Here is a 16481-nt window from a genome sequence, read left to right as displayed (position 1 = left end):
TCTGCCTCACACACTGCAGCTCTCCTAACACACAGGGAGCTCTCATACAGCGAAGGAGATCACAATTGCTTATATATGCACACCCATGAAACAGAGGGCCTGATTCAGAGCCGAACGCTCTGACCAGAGCGCTCGCTCTGAATCAGGGCCCTCCTCCCTGAAAATGGAGCTGCCTTATGGACGCTCACATAGCTGTGGGTTATAACCCACAGCTTATGCGAGTGTCCATGATGATGGTCGCAATGGTCAAGACCATCGCGACCATCGGGCTTGCGACGGAGACCCTGCGGTAGGGTCTCACTGCCGCAAGCCCTGGAGTGATTTTGGCTCTGTCAGAGCCAAAATCACTCCCACTGACATCACTAGTGATGTCATTGGGGCCGGCTTCAGACGGTAGGCATGGGAACGCCTCCGTCTGGCAGCCACGCCCCCGGCACGCCCACCAAAGGGGGCGTGCTGTCAATCAACATCGACAGCACGCCCCCTTTGGTGCGAGACCCGGAGCGACGGAGAGCCCGTCGCTATCCGGGTCTTGCGCATGCGCATGACGGAGCTCCCTCCACCGTGCGCATGCGCAGTGGGGCAACATCGACCCGCTTGCGAGCGTCCTGCGCTCGCGAGCGGGTCTGAATGGCCCCCAGAGTTTAGACGATCCTGACACACCTGCGTTTGCCTAGCCACCCCCATTACCTCCCCCAAATGCTGATTTCCTATCACTGACTTTGTGAGTGAATCCTCTGTGGTCAATCTGTCTAAATATCGGCATTGCGTAAATCTCGGAATCGAGCCCTATATTTCCCTAGTTAGTGATATATTGGGTATATTTACTAAGCCTTGGATGAAGCTAACGTGAACAGAGGTAAAGTACCAGCCAATCAGCTCCTAACTTCCATGTCACAGGCTGTTTGAAAACTGACAGTTATGAGCTGGTTGGCTGGTACTTTATCTCCATCCAAGGCTTAGTAAACAGACAGCCCCTTACACATGTTGTTACCCTCTCCACTACTCTTCCTATAACCTACTATTTTTATATGTAGTTACTGGCTTAATGCAGTCACCCACTGACCAGTTCTCTGCTACTGTCCTCTGTCACTCCTAACAGAGAACGGCTCCAAATAGAAGAAATGTATTAAAAAAATGGCTTAGGTAACAATTTACAGTAAATAGAAAAGTAAATGTAAAATCAACAAATAGATATAAATAAAAGCTGTTTAGCTGGTAAATTCAGAAAACTTTAGTTATACACACACACACAGCTATATATATATATTTATTATATATATTATATTATATACAAATGTTATATTAACAATTAGTTGGGTAATACAAAGATATAATAAAATGTAAAAATAGATAAGAAAAATAGATATATATAGTAGTAGATGGAGATATTAGCCAAGTAGTGCAGCTCCTTAGTGGTCAAGTAGATGCATCACCATCATTCACCATCAGGCATCAGAGCTCACGGCCAGTTTCAAAATAAACTGACATTGCCATGGCAACCACCAGACTTAAAGGGCTACTACAGCTCAATTGCTGCATTACATAAGGCAACTAATAGTGACATTTACAATTACATATCTAAGAAATATATCTCAGGGACATCTCACAAATTATAATATCTGACATGAGGCAGTGATTGTAGTGGAAGACTTTGTCAGATGCATACCATGTTTCCTGTTTTTAGGACTATTAAAAGTGCCAACAGTTAGCCACTCCTGGGTCCCTTTCATATACCCGCAGTGTTCATAGAGGGTATCAGTAGAGGGTATGGCTACAATGGGGCGCATAGATGAGTCTGGCCATGCTGGGTCACCAATCTGAGGCCTTTGCTATGGTCTTAAAAGAGCAGAACTGGGGCCTGTTCTGTACATACACAGGCCTTATGCATGTGCACTATGGGAGGGCACAAACAGACCCTTCCCCCTTTGCCATGGGGCCCAGTATTGCCATGTTCCACTACTGTCTATCAGTCAGGGCTGGTTCTAGACCAAGCAGAGCTAAGGGTGAAAATTTACTTTGGTGCCCCCCAGTCTATATTGATTTTTATCAAGTAAAAACATGTTTTAAATAAGCAACAGTGTCTGAGCGCTAACATTTCTTTATTTTACATTACTGATCCCTCTGTGCCCTACACTACATTACTGACTCCTCAATACCCTACTCTACATCACTGACCCCTCTATCCCCTACACTATATCACTGACCCCTCTATACCCACTACTAAATTACTGACCCCTCTATGTCCTACACTACATTACTGACCCTTCTATAACCTACACTATAATTGTGACCCCTCTATACCCTACATTACATTACTGACCCCTATATACCCTACCCTACATCACTGATCCCTCTATTCCCTACACTGCTCACTGACCCCTCTATGCCCTACACTCACGGCCCGATTAACGGGGGGGCAACAGGGATGATTGTCTCTGGGCTCCCACACTTAAAGGGCCTCCACGCCCAACAGGGTTAAAGTGGGCCGGAGGAGACGGAACCAGTTCCATCTCCTCTGGCTCACCTCAGCCAGTCGACCGCAGGGAGGCTCCATTTGCCAGACACCCGCTGAGATTTTGTTACCAGCGGGTGCCCGGCTCCCTCCATGCAGTTGCAGTGCACCATGGGAAAGATGTGGGGCATTACTACTGGGGCACTACTACTGGGGGTATTACTCAGGGGGCATTACTATTGGGGGCACAACTACTGGGGGGTGGGGCATTACTAGCGGGGCACTACTACAGGGGACACTTCAACAGAGGGAGAATTACTATTGGGAGCACTAATACAGATGCATTAATACTTTGGGCATTACTACTGGAGCATTACTATTGGGGGGCACTACCACAAGGGGCATGACTACTGGGGGCATGACTACTGGGAGGCACTACTACTGGGGAAATTACTTTAGGGGGCTCTACTACTTGGGGAATTACTACTGGGACACTACTACAGGGAGCATTACCATTGGGGGCACTACTACAGGGGCATTACTACTGGGGGTATTTGTACAGGGGGCATTACTACTGGGGCATTACTATTGGGGGCACTACCACAGGTGCATTACTACTGGGGGGCATGACTACAGGGGGCACCAATCCTGGGGGCACTACTACTGGGTGCACTGCATAAAAGGCAGCACTACTGTGGGCTCTGTATAAGGTCCCCATTGAGCATACCCACAGTTGGTCCACATTTTTTAGGGCCCCCCACATGTTTGTTGCCCAGGGGCCCCCACAGACCTTAATCTGGCCCTGTCTACACTACATTACTAAACTATCTATAAGTTACTGTTATCAACTGCGGATGGACAAAGATGTAGAAGCATTTTGAATGTGAATGTCTAATGTGAAGAATGGGGTGGGTAGAATGTAATGTGTGCAGCAAACATACTAGTGGGAATATAGGAATGAGTAAGGTTGAAAAAAAATGTAAATGAATAAAATATATTATATATTTTACAAATATTGTCCTGAGGAAGGAGTGAGAGACCCCGAAACGTTGACTGATATTAATAAACCCCTCTGGTGAGGGTATTTGGATTTAGAAGTCTCTGAGAGCCGCATGCCATTATGGAGGATATTGATTAGGGGCGCATCAGGAGGGCACCAGAGCCAGTTAGGCTATATGTCTTGTCATTATCGGAGTGCCGGAGGATTGCATGGTATATATTTATTTATTTATTATATAAATACACAAAGCAGTTCTTCTGAATTAAGAAGCAGGTGGCACTCATCCGGACTATGTTAAAGCAGAAAGTGCATTTATTAAGCCGACGTTTCAACGCCTGATGACAAGGCCATTCTGGCTTTGAAACATCGTTCTAATAAATTCACTTTAACATAGTCCGGATGAGAGCCGCCTGCTTCGAATTTCAGGGGAACTGCTTGGTATTGTCGAAGCCGGATAATTGGCTGAGACAGGATCGGTTTAAAATTAGATCGGGCGACGCCATTTTGCGAATGGCAATGAGACGCCATTTTGTGACTGGCCGCCCAGCGCCATTTTAGTTAAGCTCGCCATTATAAGTACATAAAGCGATGCTATTATTTAGCGTGGTGTGATTCCCACGCGATAGAAAGAAGTTAAAAGTCCTCACCATGTAAATACAGACAGTCACTAAAACATATGAAATGATTATCCCTGCATAACATGTACCATAATGTACGCCACAAAACACATAGTCGCACAGCGCTAATTAGCGTCTTTTCCCAATTCCCCAATACTTACACACTGCAAACTTACGTAAAAGGTTCCCTAGTATTAAAGTGTAATATTCAAGTTTTATTCAGTAATTATTAATGTTGTGAAATAAAGATTATTTGATATCTAAGTTTTAGTACATGGTAAGCAGACCGTGTTTGGTGTTGTACTGATCCACTGTGTCTCAACAGATTTCCTGTATCATCGGTGAGAAGATCGGAACATGAGTCTGCAAACTATGGACTATAGAGAGTTAAAACATTAAAATGTAGTCTGTAATGTTAGCAGCTTAGATTAGCATGCAGCGGGAAAAAGGACACAAAGGGCGGTTGGAGGCTGTTTGTGTCTATTTGAATTGACCTATGAACTATCCTGTAACAAAAGCATCTTTAAGAAGAACCAATGGAATCATGTCAAACTTGTCTATTGTATTGCCTATCCCTGCAAGAGTATATATGTGTGCTCTCTGACCCCAATCTTGAGTCTTCTTGCTGTGCTGTTGACAGAGGTTTCTAATGCTGATGCCGGTATCTGGGCCCAGAGCGCGTGTGTATGTATCAACTGTACCTTGTGTCTGTAAGATTTATTTGCGCTAATTGTATTTAGATCACAGCATGTAACCATTTGTTTTTATATTGAATAATATCTTTTTGTGCCTTGGAACCACATTCAAAGTCTGAAAGCATTTATTTCTTGTGCGACTCATTACGCTGAATAGCGACAATTTTAGAAGGTATAGGAAGGAATATTGTTTAGAAGGTATAGGCAGGAATCGATTGTTAGAAGGTATAGATAGGTAGGAATCGATAGTATATACCCCCCTTTAGGAAGGCACCAGGGCAAGAAACTTTTTACTACCTACAGTGTAGAGAGCCCATTTACATGCTGTTATATATATATATTTTCTTCTTCCAAAAATGAGGCAAAACTAGTTATCCTCCCTTCTCGCGGGTTTTGGAATACATAAGGGACCCGCGATCGGTGCCATTTTCACTCCGGCTGTCGAGAGAGAAGCTAGCAGACGTGTAGTCACTGTCAGTCACTCAGTGTGTGTGTCCAGTCGGGGTCTTGGCCTCAAGGCTGCTGCTGTGTTGTCCATAAAGGGGCTTAGGCTGCAGTATATAAAAGGGGGCTTCCTTCAGTGGGTGCTGCAGCTGCTGTATCACTTGTCCTGTCAATTTACTGTGGCTGCTGCTGTGTTGTTGTCTTGTCCATCAAAACCAAAACACGGGTGTTAGCACACATCCCTAATTTTTACATGGATCACTGTTTCTGAGCATGCATTGCAAGAACTAACATATTAATCAGCAAGTAGAGGTGTCCCAATGGGTGGTGAAAGGGGGCGTGGCCAGTCCCCGTCAAGTTGGGGGGCTTGCCCAGTGCTCAGGAAGCTGCTGGGAAGCCCCCAGCCTCCTGCAGTACAGTGTGTTTGACCAACGCACCTCTTTAGCGCTGCTCGGTGACACCATCCGAGGGAGTGACATCAAAATAGTAGAGAGGCTCTGCTATTTTGGTGTCACGCGCTTGGATGGCATCACCAGGTGCAGCCCGCACCCCCCTACTAGTGATGCCACTGCCAACAAGTATTATTGTTATTCTTTTTCTTCTTCATTTATACAACATTTGTATATTACTCAGCCCGTACAATGAGGGGATCATAAACCAATGAAACAGCACACAGTGACATGCAAATGCATACCACATTATGGGTAAAGATGGCCTTGCCCAAATGAGCTTAACATCTAAGGAGGACTTGAGAACATTTGATACCTTAGGTAGCAAAGCAAAATTTGTAGCTACTGGTTGGAAAATTGTGTAATTGTAAGGAAACAGTATCATCAGCCTCCTATATATTACAGCCATCGGTAACTTACATTTCTGTGCAGCCAACAGGATTGTGCATGGTTAGGAGAGATAGTACAAGTTTGAGACACAAAATGTGAACCAGTCATTGTAGAAATCTCAAAACAGGCAACTGCTGGCAACCACAACTATCCCTTCACCACCTATTTCACGTGAACCTCCTTCATCATAAGACACTGACTGTCTGTTTTATGCTGCACAGACAACCAACAGCTGTGATTAGCCCAACGTATCTCTTTAGCATTTGTAAACAGACAGGGACACTTGTTCCTCGTGTTTGGTGGAGACAATGGAGATCACCAAAGGAAGGACAGAGATGGTAACAGCAATGACAGTTGAACATTACTGGATCCAGCAGCTGTATTAAGATCTTGTTCAGTAGATCTTCTAAACAACCTGTTTCTTGGTGCGATGAGAATACATGGCCATATCATTCCCATTGCCTTCCCAAAGGTTAACTGTTTTTTTTCTTTACTTGGAGATGAGGTACTATCGGACACAGAGTTGACCTACAACACGATCATCGCAAACATTACTATTTACACTATAACTACTCTAACATTTAATTTAAACAAAAATGTATTTGAGAATTTAACTATCCATTTTATCTATGTAAAAAGGAATGGTCACGTTCTGGCTAAGATGATTCTCCGCCATGAGATTAGAAGACGTGGACCCAGGTTGAGGAGGGAAAAGGAGGCGAGGGGCCTGGATTAGTGACTTCCTCATCCACCAGTACCGGATGTTGGCGAGACCTGACCAAAGGCGTGGAGTCTAACTTACTGGGAGGTGTTCACTAGTGACCAGGGACCCCTCCAAGCAGGATTTGGGCTTAAGCTGCACCCAGTAGGCAGGTCGTGGCCCTTTGGTCAGGTATCCGGCACAAGTGGGAAAAAATGGAAGAACACTACAGGGTAAGCATAGGAGAATGATAATGGAGAATTGTTCTGAAGTGATGTACAGAGAGCACCAGTGGTGTAACTAAGGGGGGTTGAGCAGGGCGTGTGCCCTAGGCACCATAGGACCGGCGGCGCTACCGGCCATGGTACCGGCCCGTCCTAGTTAGCCAGTGTAGTGCCGACCGCAGTGAGTGCAGTCAGCATTACACATTTACACAGGATCGGCGCTAGGCTTCCCTGTGCCCAGCGCTGTCCAGTGCTGTACAGCCGAGCTTCTTTCCTCCCCCTAAGCGTTTACCGAATAGCACCAGGCGGAGGGTGGGAGGCGGGCTCAGGCTGGTGCATATTTACACACACATCACCATCAGCGCGGCGGCGATGTGTGTGTTAACCAGCAGCCAATGAGAGTCAGACAGACTCTCATTGGCTGCTGCTGCAGCACACACATCACCACCGCGCAGCAGCGACGTGTGTGTTAATCAGCAGCCAATGAGAGTCAGACGGACTAGTTACGCCACTGGAGAACACACTTCGTGGTTTCAGTCACAATGCTGGTATAATGAGCGAGTACTTGGATGATGTACTAAGTAAACACACTGTGGCTTTAGATGCAGCACTGACACAGGAGAATCAGGGTTGCCTACCTTTAATATTCTCTTCCCGGGAGAAGCCCGGGTAAGAGAAGCAGCAGGGGGCCGACGGGGGCGGGGCTTGACGATTCGCATAATTAAGCCCCGCCCCCTCGCTGTAAAATTGCCGCGATTGGGCAGAATTTACATAGGGGGTGGGGCCAAATGCTGTGATTCATGCCGAATCACAGCTTAAGCCCCGCCCCCTTCACGGAGACCCGCGATTGCCGCGGGTATTCTCCTAATTCTGCCCACTTCACTAGGAAGTGGGCAGAATGCGGGAGAATTGCCTACCCTTCCGGGGGTGCGGGGGGTCACCCGAAAAATCGGGAGCCTCCCGCGAAAACCGGGAGGGTAGGCATGTATGAGGAGAATGGCATCATAAGATGGTACTAGAATGATGTACTAAGTACACACACTGTGGCCTCAGTTGCAGCGCAGGAGAATGGTATCACAATATGGTACTTGAATGATGAACTCAGTACACATTCCGAGGATTCAGCCGCAGAGCTAGCACAGAAGATGACTCTTAATAGATTGTACTCAGAAGACGTTTTGAGTACACACACTGTGAAAAACACTAGGAACAAGTCATTAGAAGGAACGGAGCTTGGAACCTGGAATGCTGCAACAGCAAGTTAACACTGGCAGTAACGAGGTTGTACAGGCAACTTCCTGTTGTCCAGAGCACGGTTATATACCCTAAGGTAGCAGTCCATTGGACGACACTGTCAGCTGACCGCAACCAATGCTACCATTGGGTAAAGGGTTAGTCAGGTGAAAACAGACTTTCATGGCTGCGTCCATGATGGTAACCGCAGAAACCACATCACAGAGTGTGCACATGGATGTCCTAGCAGACCCCAGGCATAATCCTCAGCTCGTCACTCGACCGCCGCACCTGGTGTCTGACTGCTCTAGAGATCAGGGAAAGCTGGCGCTGAGGTGAGTAACGGCAGATCCTAGGCCGCAACCTGACAGGAATCATCAATTGTTATATCTTTGATACACAATAATTATTACAGTTTTCCTGGTAAGTTTTAGTCATCACTGCAACAGACATAAAAATGTATAAGGCATAGTTACAGCCTTATTCAGCACATGGTCAGGCATTCAGTCATTATATTTTATTAGGCCGGAATAAGCCAAATCATAATCCAGCTTGTTGAAAAATGACTCATTTATAAATACTGAAAGTGGATAAACTGCTGCCAAAGTAGATGGATTTGGGTGGTAATGCTCATTACTACTTCAGGTCTATTAGCTTAATCTTTCCTTATGTGTCTCACTCAGCTCACGATGCACAGTTCCAAGAATGATTTACATGACTTAACGTATTTCCACTGGAAATGTTGATCTTGTGAAGAAATGGTCATATGAAATAATGGGAAATCTGTCAGGGAATGTTTTATTTTACTTCTTCCAATTTGCCTGAATATGGTATCTATAAAGTAATTAATACACTTCTTATGGGGGGTATCCACTTAGCGATTTAGCCAAGCGATTGCACGATAACGACATCGTTATCGTGCAATCGCTTGCAAATCGAGCAAGCATCGGGCATGTTTTGGTTGGAAGCGACCAGCGATGCGCGTTCCCGCTGGTCGCTTCTGACATCCAACATCGCCTGTACATGCAGGTCAACCTGACGATCTCGTCAGGTTCAGCATGTGCGGGGATGAGGGATGTGCTGGGACTGAACGAGTGAACGTTCAGTCTAGGCACATCACTAGCTATACAAACGACAGCACGATTGCAATGTCGTAATCGTGCTGTCGTTTGTATATCTACAAGTTGATACCCCCCTTTACACATAAATTCTTATTTATTTACATAATATTGTCTTTAACAATAGATCAACTCTATACTCGATAATAGAGGGCTTGGGTTACTTAGATCCCCAAATACATCATGAATTAGGAAGTGACTCCAAATATATACAATACTGTGCAAAAGTTTAGGCAGGTGTGGAAAAAATACTGCAAAGTGAGAATGCTTTCAAAAATTAGAAGTGTTAATAGTTTATTTTTATCGATTAACAAAATGCAAAGTGAATGAACAGAAGATAAATCTAAATCAAATCAATATTTGGTGTGTTCAAAACAGCATTAATGGGGGCATGGCCTGGTAGCGCAGGAGAGAGGATGCATTGCGAACGGGCTCCGGCTCCTAGGCTCTATTAGTGCCTTACCTGAGGGACTTCCTCGTTGACCGCCGTTTCCCCGGACATTTGACAGGCTGCGGAGGACCTGAGGCCCCTTCCCGACCATTTTCGGTCCCCCTTGACGCTCCCGGGAGTTGCGGCCGTAGACATCCGGATGCCACAATTGGCGCTCCTTCCGCTCCTGAGCCCTGGCGATTAGGTGTGGGACATCTGCGGACCCTCTCCGGTGCGGGAGACTGCGCTATACAGTTTATGTCCACTGGAGCCCAGCTGACACAGGCTGAGGACAGCCTGCTCACTCCAGTGACTAAGACAAGGTGCTGTATTTATTAACATTATTTCTACTAAAATAAAGTGAAAAAGGGTGTTTTCACATTATTTTAGTATCACCTATAGTTATTACAGGGCAATTGGAGTAGAATTCGTAAAATTCTACTCCAACCCCCAAGTATCACTTATTTTTAGTAAGCAGATCGCATTTCCCATAATTGTAATGGGAAATGTGATCCGACCAAAGTTACTAAAAATAAATTGTAAAAAAATACCAGGGAAAGCCCTGTGATAATAACGCCACCTCGAGGTGGCGTTATCCAGGTCTCCCCTGGTTACTGGGCTCCTACTCTGCTCTAAAAGGCAGAGCAGAGCCCGGAGCCGTCCCAGTGATCAGCTGTGTGGTCTAAACAGACCACAAGCTGATCTCTGCTAAAAAAAAAAAAAAAGTGAAATTTTTTTTTCCTTACCTTCCTCCAGGGACCGGTGGTCGGGGCTCCGGTGATGTTCTCCCTCCAGTCCGCTGGTCTCCCATGGTGCACTGCGGCCCGGTCATCAGGTGATCCCCATGGAAGACATCACCGGAGCACCGATGACTGCAGGTAAGTGCTATTAAGGGAGGCCGCGATCGTGGGGGGTAGGGCTTAATGATGGGGGAGGGGCTTAGTGCTGGGGGGGTAGCAACGGTGGCCGGTCGGTGCATGCGCGGGCACTTTGTCACAGTATTTTTTGCGAAAATACAGTGACTAGTGTGCGGATGGGATTCGCAGGGACAGAGCTTTATCGCAAGCTCTGTCACTGCAAGGGATTTTTAGTAAATCCCTGTTATATTTCCTCAATTCGCAATGCGAATTCAGTCGATAATATCACACTACAATCTGCATTCAATATGCGATTGTAGTAAATAAAGTCCAAGGTGAGAGCCGGTGGCCATTTTAGAGGCTCTGCTTCTACATCCCTGTCAGCAGTGAATCCTCTCTGAACCTTCCTGTGTTGGAATACCGGAAGGCTATTAGAACCTAAGGCTCTGCTGTTGATCAAGGTCATTATTTCATATATCTCGGCTGTAGACCCTACCATGCTGTCAGCTACTTAAAGATTCATATCACCCCTCATCACTCCTACATGCATTAACACATCCTTTTTCTCTTCTTTTGTGGATAATCTGGGCTTTGGCTGGTATATAATAATTCGGTACCTTCTCGCTATTGTTATGCCTCTAGTTCTAAAATGCGCCTAAACAACCAAAAGGACCTGACAAGGTACCCCCAGTGAGTTTCTTCAAACAACAATCTCCTCTATCTGGGGCCAAGAGGTCATATATCCGAGATAAATTGGTTCAGCTGCCTTTGGACTCAGTTTTACATGTGAAAACCTCTCCATCAACTTCTTTGCAGACAGACTCCACTGAGGATGATGCCCCTCTGACGGTGGGATCTATGAAGCGGCTACTAACATCCTTTAAAATGGACATTACCACTGAGTTTTGAGCAGCATTATAGACCTGTCAACCCTCAATTGATGCAGTGGGGGAAGGCACTGACCATCTTGAGTCCAAACTGGAGGAAGTCGTCAAATCCCATAATGACTTGATCATCTTACATGAGCACCTACAGTCGGAGGTCACTGTCATGCGAGATAAAGTGGGAGACCTGGAGGACAGGTCCCACCGTTATATTATCAAAATACGGGGGATCCCAGAATCAGTCCCGAATTCGAACCTCACAGAATATGTTACGGATCTCTTCATGAAACTCCTCCCTAGTCTCTCCATTACAGACTTCCTTTTGGACCGTATCCATCGTCTTCCAAAAGTGAGAACTGCACCCCCACCTGCCTCAAGAGATACCTACATTACTTCCATGTGAAATAATCTATACTTCGTGCAGCCAGACCATCAGAGAATTCCACCTCGATTTTAGGGGACCTTCAACTTTTTGGAGACTTCTCGGCCATTACATTGGCTAAACGTAGGTCTTTCTTTCCAGTAACAAAGGCCCTCAGGAAGGCAGATATTCCGTACAGATGGGGATTTCCAAATAAAAGCTGCATACACACGTAAAGATTTTCTGCCGAACCATCCAACTAGTTGATTGGTTGGAATTAAAATCTGGTAACGTATGGGAGTAAATGATGATCAGCAACTTGCTCTTTAATACCAGAAAACAGATGAAAATGGTTGTTCAGACAAGTTTGTTAAATGTTTGATCTAAATAATTTGTTCAAACAACAGTTTTTGTCCATTTTCCGGTGTTTGGGAGCAAATTGCTTTCATACCTTACCAAATTTTCATTCCAACCAATCAACTAGTTGGATGGTTGGACAGAAAATCTATACATGTGTATGCAGCTTCAGTTACTTATTATGCGTAATGGCTCCGTAATTCCTGTTGCATCTCCTGAAGAAGGCATACACGATGGCAAGGTTGAGCACATCAAAACGCAAGGTAGTTATACTGCATCGGCAAGGTCTCTCTCAGATAACAACTTTAAAGCAAACTGGGGTTTCAAGATGTGCTGTTCAAGCTCTTTTGAAGAAGCACAAAGAAACTGCCATAGATGTAGTGGTCGGCCAAGGAAACTTAGTGCATCAGATGAAAGACACATCATGCTTACTTCCCTTTGAAATTGGAGGATGTCCAGAAGTGCCATCAGCTCAGAACTGGCAGAAACCAGTGGGACCCAGGTACACCCATCTACTGTTCAGAGAAGTCTGGCCAGAAGTGGTCTTTATGGAAGAATTTCAGCCAAAAACCATACCTTCGACGTGGAAACAAGACCAAGCAACTCAACTATGCATGAAAACATAGGAACTATGGTGCATAAAAATGGCAGCAGATGCTCTGGACTGATAAGTAAAATTTTCAAATAGTTAGCTATAACAGGAGGTAGTTTGTTCGCCGAAGGGCTGGAAAGCAGTACAATAATAAGTGTCTGCAGGCAACAGTGAAGCATGGTGGATGTTCCTTGCAAGTTTGGGTCTGCATTTCAGCAAATGGAGTTGGGGATTTGGTCAGGATTAACGGTGTCCTCAATGCTGAGAAATACAGACAGGTACTTATACATCATGCAATACCATCAGGGATGCGTATCAAATTTACTCTGCAACAGGACAATGACCACATACATACAGCCAATGTCATTAAGAACTATCTTCAGCATAAAGAACAACAAGGGGTCATGGAAGTGATGATATGGCCCCCACAGAGCCCTGATCTCAACATCATCGAGTCTGTAAGTCCTTAGCAAAAGTATTCAGTTTTCAAGTTCTGAGCATGCTCAGTGTGACTTGTACAGCGGTTGTTTTTTCCTCCACATCTATTCCCTGAGGTGTCTATCCTCCCTGAGTTTGCCTTAGGACACCTGCATTACAGTTTCACAGGTGGACCGCTCCAATCAAACTCCTCACCTACCACTAAGCATCAGTGTGTGATTCTCCATCCTTGTCTAATTAGTCCTTTGCTTATGCTAGGCATACACTATACAAATATCTGGCCAATCCGCCGAATATCGGCAGATCACCCAGAGATTTTTTACAGTGTATTTCCGCGACCAACCACTAATTATCGGTCTGCCGGACATGCTGAAATTGTCCAGCAAGTCTGAAAGATTCAATAATTGTATGTGCTGCAACAGCTGTTTGTCCGATATTTCTCCTGTTTCTTCAGATGGGAAAAACAGAGAAATGTTTCCTCCACTGTTAGGGAATGCAAATATCATGGCAGGCTGTACACTGTGCAATATCTTGCAGCGTATGGCCACAATATCTGATGGTTTCAGCTTGTCATATAAAATGTCTGTAGGTCTGTTCCTCATGAACTACTGCAACCCCTGAACTTGGCTTGTTTATGGACTCTCTTGGTTTTTCTCTTTGATCCCCTGTGGATTTTACTATGACATGTGTTCATGTGTGTTTCCCTAAAATCAGCATTATAAGCTATTTTCTTAATTCCTACTTAACTAGAAATTCAGGCACTATCTATATATCTTGTGGATTCAGTTCAGGCCTGCACCAGCAATATCTACTATATTTGTTATATGGAAGACTCCACTGTCTCAAATTCTTCTAAACCTGGTTATCATCCAAGGGTGAAGCTAGGCTTTTTGTCATCTGGAGCCAAGATGGCTCAGTGCCCGCCCCTCCCACCTTGTAGACAGTAGTCACCCTTGGCTAGCTTGGATACAGCAGTCAATATTGCAAAGACTAACATGTATGTAGGGTGAGGAAAAACATTATTAGTCCCATTGCATTAATGTGCCAGCGCCTGCTGTATTTATTCTGTGGTTCTGGGGTATCTACAATTTTCAATGGAGCATGCAGACTCAACTGTTTTAAAGCTCAATGGCTAAGTATTACTGCCTGTACTACATTACCTCACCCATCACAGAGTATTGCAGTTACCATCATATTATACAAAAAGCATCACAGTGACTGCCATATTCTGCTAAGAGCATCAGTGACCCCCATATAATGCAGAGAATATTATGGTGACTGCCATATAATGCAATGAACATCACAGTGACTACCAGATAATGCAGAGAGCAAAACAAAACCACAAGATAATGCAGAGAACATCTCAGTGACCACCATATCATGCAGAGAACTCTGCAATAGCCACCATATAAAACATAGAACACTATAACACTGTGACTACCATATAATACAGAGTACATAGCATTGACCATCTTATAACACAGAGAACATCACAGTGATCACCATATAATGCAGAAAGCCTCAAAGTGACTGCCATGTAATAGAGATCATCAGTGATGGTCATATACTGCAGAAAGCATCTCAGTGACTGCCATATAGTACTGAGAACACTGCACAGACCACCTTATAATACAGAAAACACCTCACCGACCACCATATAATACAGAGAACATCGTAGTGACAACCATAAAATGCAGAGAACATCATTGTTACCACTATATAATACAGAGAAATCATTGTGACAACTATATAACACAGAGACCTTCAGTGATCTCCATAAAATGCAAAGTATCATAGTGACTCATATATAATACAGAGAACATTGCAATAACCACAATATAACACAGAGAACATTGCAATGACAAACATAATACAGAGAGCATCACATTGACTGTTATTTGCTGTAATATATTGGCATACAATACATAGAATATCCCAGTGACCACCATATAACAGAGTAAATTGCAGTGACACAATATAACGCTGAGAACATTGCAGTTACCGCCATATAACACAGAAAACATTGTAATTAACCATATAACACAGAAAACAACCATATAATACAGAGACCATCAGTGACTGCCATATGTAGAAAACATTGCAGTGACCACCATATAATACAGAGAGCATTGCAGTGCCCGACAGATTGCAGAGAGAAATGCAACCCCCGCCATATAATGCAGGGAGCAATTATCTGTGACAGGAAAGGTTTACAAAGTAAGACTTGACTTGGAGAGGAAGAGGCAAGGACATGGGATGAGGCAGTAGGGTCTCAGGCAAGAATAGGAGGGAGCAGAAGAATAGACAGGGTAGAGGAGGATGCAAAGTCTTGGGCAGGGATAGGAAAGAGTAAAAGAATAGACAGGGTTGAAGATAGGAGGGGGGCCCTACCCATCCATTCACGGGAATAAAAATGTAAATGGTCAATAAAATGAAACCTTTACATTTATTGGTACTTGCAACAATGTTTAAACAGAAATAAAGTGAGGGTTACTGACTCCACCTCCCTCTTCTACAGCTCGCAGTGCAGTTTCTGCTCTGCACTGCAGCTGTGATTAAAGTATCTGAGGATCCATGAGAGAGGGGGGCCATGCACTAATCCCCTTAATCCGGCTCTGTGGCTGCAGGCTGGGAGGCAGGTAGATAATTCTGTCTGGCCACTCTGATTGTGTGTAATACACAATCAGAGCAGCCGGGATGCATCTTTTTCTGCCTGACTCACAGCTGGCTGCCCTATACATGGAGCGAGTGGCCGCACAATCCATGTAGATGCCCAGTGGCTCAGGTGTGTAATACACAATAAGAGCATCTTGGATGTATCTTTATCTGCCTGATTCTCAGCTGACTGCCCTATACACGGAGCGAGCGGCCGCACACTCCATGTAGATGCCCACCGGCTCAGGCCACCCCTACTCGATGGCGCCTAGAATCATAGATCCCTGGGCAGCATCCCAGTGAACCCATGCATTAAGATGGCCCTGGACTCAGTGCCCCAGACAAGGAGAGAACAGAGTTCTTAGGCATCTGCAGCGCAGCACAGGCAGCTGGTTCAGAGTAGGAATGGAAGGAACTAGCTACCACTAGTTAATCAGTTCACCAGCGGGGATAGCTACCACAGCGGGTACCCCCTTCATTACCCAAGGCACATACACAATCAGGACTCCTTAATACACACACACTCACCCTGTTAAGACTCCTTAATCCAAATACACACTCACCCTGCCAGGACTTCTTAGT

This window comes from Taudactylus pleione, unplaced genomic scaffold (assembly GCF_031769625.1).
Source record: "Taudactylus pleione unplaced genomic scaffold, aTauple2 ptg001327l, whole genome shotgun sequence".
In the NCBI taxonomy this organism is placed as follows: Eukaryota; Metazoa; Chordata; class Amphibia; order Anura; family Myobatrachidae; genus Taudactylus; species Taudactylus pleione.
The sequence above is the reverse complement of the archived record's forward strand: the minus strand, read 5'-3'. Positions refer to the sequence as shown.